Raw genomic sequence first — 9,087 nt, 5'->3', positions numbered from 1 at the left:
AATAGGTACACATAAATGTAAAATAAAAGACTCAAATGAAAAATGAACACAAATGGGCATTAAATATATTGTACTCACTGGTTATTATTATACAAATAAAACGTAAATTATATATGCTTTTTACTAATGAGATTAGCCAAATTTAAGAGGATTGGTGGCCAGTTATGGTTAAGATGCCAGGGGAACTAACAACTTGCAAACAATACTGGTTTGCTGGAAATGTAATACAAAATTTAGAGAGGGTAACTGGGCAGTATATATCAAACCTAAAAGGGGCACACTACACTACAGTAATTCCATGTGTAGGTAATTATGCTGACATTGCAGCACAATGAGGTTTTATTTGAACTATAAACCTTATACATTATCACTGTATATTCAGAAAATTTCAGATTCTGCATTTCTTCCCTCTGTGAAGGAAAAAGGGAAATCAATTTAGTTATAAGCCACCCATCCAAGCTTTCATTTTCAAGGGCAACAATTACTTTAAAAGTTTTTTTTTTAAGTATATTTTCTTCTTTCTAAAGTTCTGTAGTTAAAGTAGGTTACACTTTTCCTTGAATATAATAAAACAGAGGAAGAGATGTTGGAAGAAAAGACTGGGGGAAAAATCATAGGAAGATTTGTGACAAGGGGTTTTAGTCATGTTTTATTTTCCCTAACAATTCTCCAAATCCATCTTCTTATAGCTAAAATGTTATTATTTTCTGGGAAACAAACCCAATCTGGATTTGAAGACTAATGGGCCAGTTTACAAAATTTAAGACATCCAGAATTAGGTGGAGTGTTCTCTGATGATATGAGGCTGAACAGCTGAGGCTCTAGGTTTCGATACCGACTGAAAGTAAATCCGTCAGCATTTATTCATCGTGAGCAGTAATAAACAGTGGTGACCGGTGGACACCATTTGAAAGTGGCACCCTGGTAACAACAAGATAACATGGGAATTGCTTATTTTTAAAACAATTAGTTTGGGACTGAAACTAAACAATCACAACTACAGTGTTGCAGATGGCCTCCTCTGACTGAAATAATGCCAGTTGCCACCACTGTTCACCTTGATTAATAGGTGTTTATTATGCCACCTGGACGCTTTATAAAAGGATCCTTTATGTTTCTGGTGTGGCGATTAATGTAATCAGCACATACATACATTCAATGGTTCATCATGTTGATGCATAATTCCAAATGAATATGACAGATTCACACGGGAATGTGACACACTTCCTAGTTTATATCCCAAAAGTCTTTTAAACTGAAATATGTGCTAACCATACTAAAATAAATACATAACTAAAAACTGTCCCGAGGCGGCTGATTGCCTTTTTAGAAAGTGCTGAGTGACAGCTGAACCAAGCATGCAACCCCCAGGGTGAGATTACCTCCTAGAACAATGGAGAATTTTACCTTGTGAACTGTGCCTGACAAACCCGCTCCACATGAGTGAATAAACAGATATATTTTGAGGTCCCAAAACTGTACCATATGGCTTATGTGTCTGTTATGTTCAATGTGTTAAAACGATATGATGGTGATGTTGATAATGAAATGATAATGGCGATCCTTTTAAAAATGACCACATATGTTTGTATATTGAGAGGGAAATCTAAAAAGAGGTGAAATAATATTTACTGACTGCCAGGTGATTGTCATATACATGATTTCTTTAAGAGAAATATCACTAGCTTGGGTATCCCCAATAGTCCAAATTTCTTTTTTTCTAATTTATTTTTAAAGCTGTCTTGACCCTCAATCCCATGCTATATGCAGATAGAATTCTAGTGTCCTATTATTAGTAGCCTTAAGAATTTTTAAGATGTATTTTTTTTTGTTTCCTTAAAATAATAATTTTTTTCCTTCTAGCTTTACTGAGATGTAATTGACATACAGCATTGTTCAGGTTCAAGGTGTACAGCATAATGATTTAACTTACATACATCATGAAATGATTACCGTGATATGTTTAGTGAACACAAATCATCTCATGTACACACAAAATAAAAGAAAAAGAAAAAAAATTCCTTGTGATAAGAATTCCTAGGATTTACTCTCTACAGATTTCATATACAACACGTTGTACATTACCTGTTATCATGTTGTATGTTACATCCCTAGTCCTTATTTATCTTATAACTGGAAGTTTTGTACTTTTTGACTACTTTTCTCCAATTCTCCCTCCCTCCAACTACTGCTGGTCACCACAAGTCTGATCGCTTTCTCTAGGAGTTTGTTTTAGAAGTATAATTAAGCTACACACTATGTCCGTTCCTGTTGCACAACATAGTGATTTGATACTTCTATACATTTCAAAATGATCGCCACGGTATGTCTAGTTATCATCTGTCACCATCCATACAAAGATATCATGTAATTATTGACAATATTCCCCACCCTATACATTTCACTCCTGTGACTTTTTTTTTTTTTTTGGTAACTAGAAATTTGTACCTCGTCATCTCCCTCACTTATTTTGTTCTCATTTCTGTCTGTGTTCAGACATAATTACAGAGTGGTCTTGTTTTTGTCTCCTTCCATTACACTCAGAATGCCTGTGTCTTACGTTGGTGTTCCCTGACATTGTGTACGTTTTGTATGGCTTAGTCATTACAGCCCAATTATCCCCAGGCTGACAGCAGTCAGGGCTACTTGGTTTTTTTTTCTTTTTCAGTAATGTTATAACACATAAAAAGTGTCATAAAAACAGTGATATACTTTTCTTTTTTAAAAAAGAAGTTATTTGTGCAAGCATCTGTTGTCAATAGCAAACTTATGGAGCAAAAAACATTTGGTGGATTTTTTTTCCCCTTTTCAACAAGTGGAGTGAAGCCCAGGCTTATTATCAAGATTGTTACCCAAAGTGGGAAAGTGCTTCTGGCATATGCTTCCTTCCTGTGTTCCCTGTCAGAGGCGACTCTCAAGGTCTAGTTGAGGACTTTTCTTTCTTTCTTTTTACAAAGGATTCAGGCCTCATTAAGAATTTTTGATACCAAAGAGCTTCGAGTAAGCAGGAATTAATCAGTTAGGAGCAGCAGAGGGGAACAGAGATTTTACTCTATTAGCAGGGCTTGAGTAAGTTTTTTCTAGCTGGTAACTTTACACCCTGGTATGCTGTCAATGAAAATAGCTTTCCAGCATTATTATATTAACTGTGTCTCTCTTCTGCTATGGCAGTCTGACTAATCATCCCACAAATGTCCACAGCCTAATCCTCGGTTAGGATTGTTTGAAATAAATGTCACGCTAAATGGCGGCTCTGTTCTGGACTCTCGAGATGAGTAAATTTCCACGTTTTTTAATCGATCTCTCTCCTGGGAAACCTTAGGGTCTTCCTTGGATAATACAGATGTCATCTCACACTCAATTGTTTGGGGAAAAAACAGTTACACCTGCTGGGATGAAGTGCTGATGAAAATATGGACAAAGAGTATAAGCAGGAACAATCGCTCTGGGGAGCAATCTGGCAAAATCTAGTAAAGCTGGTGACTCTCATTCTTCTATTACCCAGCAATTCTACTCCTTGGGTCTACTCTTGAAACATTTTTTTACACATGTGCACAAGAAGACTCTGCAAAAATGTTCAATACTTCCTTGCCAGTGATAGCAAAACACGGAAGGAAATGCAATAACAAGAGTGTTTGAAAGAGGTAAATCATCTGCGATAGAAAGTTTATAATAGTAACTTCCATAGAGAAAACACAGGGGGTGGATTTCAGGTTAAAAAACAGGTTACTTAACTTAATAGGAGAAAATAGGTGATGATCAAAGGGTGATGATATGCCAAGAAAGCAGGCATAAAACTGGACCACATAGTCATCCTATGAATGGATTAGTAAAGATGATGATTCTTTATCCATTGGAATGATAATGCAACAGTTATAATGACTGTTTTGACTCAATACAAATGCTAGTACATCTCAAAAAATATAAAGTTGAATTTAATATTTATACAAATTAGTTGCATATTTGATTTATGCAAATCTTAACACAAATCCATAGTATATGTAATTAATATCCTATTGCTGCTGTAACAAATTAACACACATTTAGCAGCTTAAAAAACATATATTTATTCTCTTACAGTTCTGGAGGTCAGGGGTCCAAAAGGAATTTTATGGGGCTACAATCAAGGTGTGAGCAGAACTTCTTCCTTCTCAACTCTCCAGAGGAGAATCTGTTCTTTATCAGATCTTAACAGATAAAGAACAGAGGCCGCTGGCATTCCTTGGCTCCCAGTCACATCACTTTAATCTCTGCTCCTGTGGTCACTTTACGTTCTCCTATACAGTATTCAAATCTTTTGCTTTTCTCTTATAATGACATTTGGGATAACATTTTGAGCCCACCAGGACAATCTAAAATAATCTCCCTATCCCAAGGTCGTTAATTTAATCACATCTGCACAACTCCCCCCCCACCCCTTTATTTTTGCTATAAAGGGTAACATTTAATTTCAAACAATCCAAACTGGAGATTAGGCTGTGGACATCTGGGGGATGATCAGTCAGGCTAGCATATGGTGTGTACAGTTCACATGTGTGTGAGCAAGTGATGGAAGTACAAAAATATGCATGAAACTGATACTCGTCAACTTCAGGAAGATGGTAAAATCTAGGAAGGGAGGGGAAAAAGAGATACGGGGCTTTACCACTTACTTTAATTAGAAAAATGTCAGTGCAAAGTGAACAAAATGCATCTACCTGATCACAATGTTGTATACCTAAGCATTTGGGTATCATTTTTGTAGTGTATTTAAAATGTTTTACATCTACATAGTAAACTAACCAGCTATTCTGTGGAATGTCGCTCATTATGGGTTGGTCTGATATGTTTCCTCGGCATTGAATTCAGCTTATATGTTTTTGACAAAAATAGCACTTAAATGGCCTTGGCCAGTTCTCAGTGCATTGTACCAGGAGGCATATGTGTTGCAATGTCTTATTATTGTTAAAATTAACTTTGATCACTTGGTTAAAATGGAGTCTGCCAGGTTTCTCCACTGTAAAGTGATTTTTTCCCTTTGTAATTTATAAGTCTCTATGAGAAACAGTTTGAAACTATACAAGTATCCTGTCTCTCATCATACTTTCCTCCACTAATTTTAGCATCCATTGATGGTTATCAACCTGAAATAATTATTATTATAATTTTTTTCAAGTACTGATTTTTCTATGTTCACCATTTTTCTATATTTGTTATTTGGAATTATTCTATTAAGCAAAGCACTACCCAATATTTATGTATAACAGAATGAAGTCATAAATATTTATTTCATTCTACAGGCAGTCTATGAAATAGCTATTATTGTTCTACAAATGTGCCATGGTCATGAAACACAGAGGAAAACCAAGCTGTCCCAAATTGGGTTAAGGAATCATGACAACTCAAATAAGTATGATTCTGTATTGAATTCTAATAACAAAAAAAGGAACATAGGTGGGACAATTGGCAAAAACTGAATAATTTGTATCAATGATAATTTTACTGTAATTATAAAAAATTAACATTTGGAAAAGCTAAGTGAGGTGTATTCAACATTTTTTGTACGATTTTTGTAACTTTTTATGTCAAAATTGTTTCAAAATAGACAGGTACACAAATCTTTTCTTAACTGTAAAATAAAATTTAACCTTCATGTCACTAAAACCCAGACTCTTTTCATTACATTCCATATGTTCATGTATCCTTAAAAGTAAAGTTAAGGAATATCTGCTGACCTACATCGTAAGTCCGCACTTACGATGAACACCCTAGGAAGTACTTTCCAGTCTCCCCTTGTGAAGTGGTGTTGCACTGCCCAGTCTGTTCCCAAATAGCTGTATGGCCTGAATTTCTTTCTTAATATCTCTAATCGTCATTTACAAAATGACGCTATCCGTTCTTACCTCTTACTGTCATCATAAATATCAAAAGAAATAACCCATTTGAAGTGGTTGACACAGTTTCTGGAACATAATATGGCTAGAGTTGCCAGATTTAACAAATAAAAATAGAAGACACCCAGACAAATCTGAATTTCAGATGAACAGTATTTTTTAAATATGAGCGTGTCCCAAAGTATAGGACATATTCCTAGTGATGCTAAAGAAACATATCCTGTCCTTCATCAGGTGGCCCGAAATAGGGTAGCAGTAACTGGTAACTATTTTTATTAGTAAGTATTTGACAACTGGAAGAATTGATTAAAATATGTCTCCAATGACACATCAAGGAGGTTTGAAAAGGACAGAGGAGTTGAGATGGGAGAAAGGTAGTTGCAGACTGGGGAGACAATATTTTCATAGCAGCTGTGGGTAAGATCCTAACCCTGGCCAAGTCCCGTCTTTCCATAAGGAGGAAACAAAAAAGGAGACAAAGTAATGTAAAGTGAGAAACCAGGGGGAAAAAAAAAAGAAATCCTGGTGCTATGGAAGTACTAGAGGTACAGAAAACTCGGAATTCCTGCCTGCTCTGCCTCATTTTCCATGACATGTAGCATTGTTTAGTTTACTCGCTAGATTAACTAAGGACCTCATCTAAAAGTCACCTTGACTATAGCAATCAATCAGTCATCAAGATGGTGCCTAAAACTATGGGGAACATAAAATTTTTATAAACTCTGGGCACCGACATACAAAATGTCTACAGAAACATTATTTTAGTATCCTAATTCCCTTTGCCAGAAACTATGCTTAGCATCAACTATGAAATAGTGTTTGTTATTTCCATCATTCTAAGAATGAACAAACATGCTTATGGTATCTTCGATTCTTTACCATAGTCACAAAACTAGTAAGTGACAGACCTAATATCCGAGGCCACTTATGCTTTTTCTAATCAGCAGCTAAACCACTTATCAAGGCTCTTTTAACAGCACACTGAAAAAGGGACATTTTTATTGTATGCAATTGTATCTTAATACATCTGAATTTGTAAAAAAATGTGAAAGGAAATTAGAGTTACATGGGGATCAAAAATTTGAGTCATTCTTGTTTTTATTCTTTTTGTATTAAAATCACACTAAGAAATGTTATTCAAAATGTGAAAAAAAAATGCTACAAGAAGTGTTCTGCTATTAAGATTATGAGATAAACTGACCTCCTACATGCTTCATTTAGAAACTTGGCTCTGCCGATACATAGCTGTATGGCTTTGGGAAAAATTACCTAAGCTCCTTAGGAATCCATTTCTTTATCTGCAAGATGGGCTAACCCTACTTATTTATGACTTCTTTGAAGATTTAATGAAATTATACATATCAAGATTTAATGAAGTCACCACAAGTACATAGTCTCCCATCGTGCACATAGTAGGCTCTCTCAATAAGTGGCCTAAATATTGGATTTAATAATTTCCTTCTCCTCCATTTGTTGATGGTGAATTGCAAGGGAGTAAGAATTTCCTACGTATTTAACAAACTGCAAGCGTGAAAGGAAAGAAAAGGGCACTGAGACACAGAATCAGTAGAGATAAGAGCCACAGGAGAGACAGGCCGACGATACTGGCCTATCAGGGAGGCAGTGGAAAAACAGCTGGGACACAGCCTGTATGTCCATTAAGTCTCACAAAAGGTAGGGAGGTTAAATGTGACGTCCTTTGAGTTCATGCTTTTTCCTTTGCAAAGACCTATGGTATTGCCCTCTGGAGAAATTAATTTATTCAGGAAACATTTAGTAAGTGACTCATAGAAGCCAGGTACTGGAAGCTTGTGTCCTGAATCTGTCAGAAATAATCTCAATACATCCAGGTCTTTGAAAAGTGGAGCTGGGAATAGCCAATAAGATATTGTAGCATACTAATTTCCAAATATGTCTTAGATTCTCCCCTTCCCCCAAGAAGATCCTGAGTGGAAACAGTTTATTTGGGAGGTAAAGCAAACATCAGAAAAGAAGGACAAGGAAGGAATGTCAGCCAAAAGGGTACATTATGGTGCCAGATTCCAGGGAGAGTGATCTACACTTCGTCCTTGGGGAAACTGGAAGTCAGTGTTGCACCTCAGAGTATGAGCAAACCATAGTACCTCAGCACATCAACTCCTGCAGAGGGATATTGGGGTGGGGGAGGAGATAATTCATCAGTATTTCTGGTCCTCTTATGCGCAGGCAAAACACTGGTGGGAGGGACACAGAAATCTTTCAGGTAAAACGAAGAAAATGTTGGCAGATTGAAGTTGGGCAGATCTGTACTAAAATAGCAAGGAGAGGGGGATCGGGGTGGGCTAAAGACTTAGACTTTACTTTGATAAAAGCTAAGTTAAGCAAACAGAAGTAGTATTTTTTTTTAACTCCAAGTCTTCTCAGTTCTGTTAGTATGTGCATGTAAATGAACATCATAGCTTCAAGATAGGCACATATTTTGTCTCCCAAATTGCTTAACAAAGACTCTTTTTATTTCCTAAATAACTGAGAAGATTAGAATTTTTTAGAAATACTTTAGGGTTCTAAGACATAATCCAATTGCCTGTATATTACAAATGAGGAAAATCAGGTCTAAGTAAATAGTAATATAATCAAAAGGACACAATTACAGAAATGTAGAAAGAGGACATACAGTTATCTGCCAATAGTTACGGCGGTTTGGATCCAGATGTGGTAGCAATTGCCTATTAAACACACAGTTTTGGTTTCTCCCCTCATTCTGGTTTCATTTATTCTCCTCTTAGCCTTTAATTCTCTATTTTCTGAGAACAAAACTTCCCGGTGACCTGTGTCTAAAATACACATTTTATTATAACCATCATATAAATTATGACTAATAAATATTAAGTATTAGAAAATATTTTATTAGTTAGTATATTGATATAGTGATATCAGTGCATTAGTATTATGCCATTGTTATCATGAAAATTGTATCCCCCCTCAACAAAGAGCTTCTTATTCTTTGTTGTTTTTTTTTTATTACTCCTACGAGAAGATTATGCATGTTTTCTTCTTTGTTAGGTGAGGAGCCTAGAAATGGTGGCAATTTCTACAAGTGACAAAATAACTTAATTTCAGAACCAGGTTAAAAATCTCACCAGGTATAGCTTGGTGCTGGTTCCATCAATTTCCTTCCCTTCTCAAAGTCCTCAAATTAATGTTTTAGAATATTTTTGTCAGAGTTATAAAGGCC

The sequence above is a fragment of the Camelus bactrianus genome, chromosome 10 (genome assembly GCF_048773025.1).
Source record: "Camelus bactrianus isolate YW-2024 breed Bactrian camel chromosome 10, ASM4877302v1, whole genome shotgun sequence".
Lineage (NCBI taxonomy): Eukaryota > Metazoa > Chordata > Mammalia > Artiodactyla > Camelidae > Camelus > Camelus bactrianus.
Note: the sequence above shows the minus strand (reverse complement) of the source record.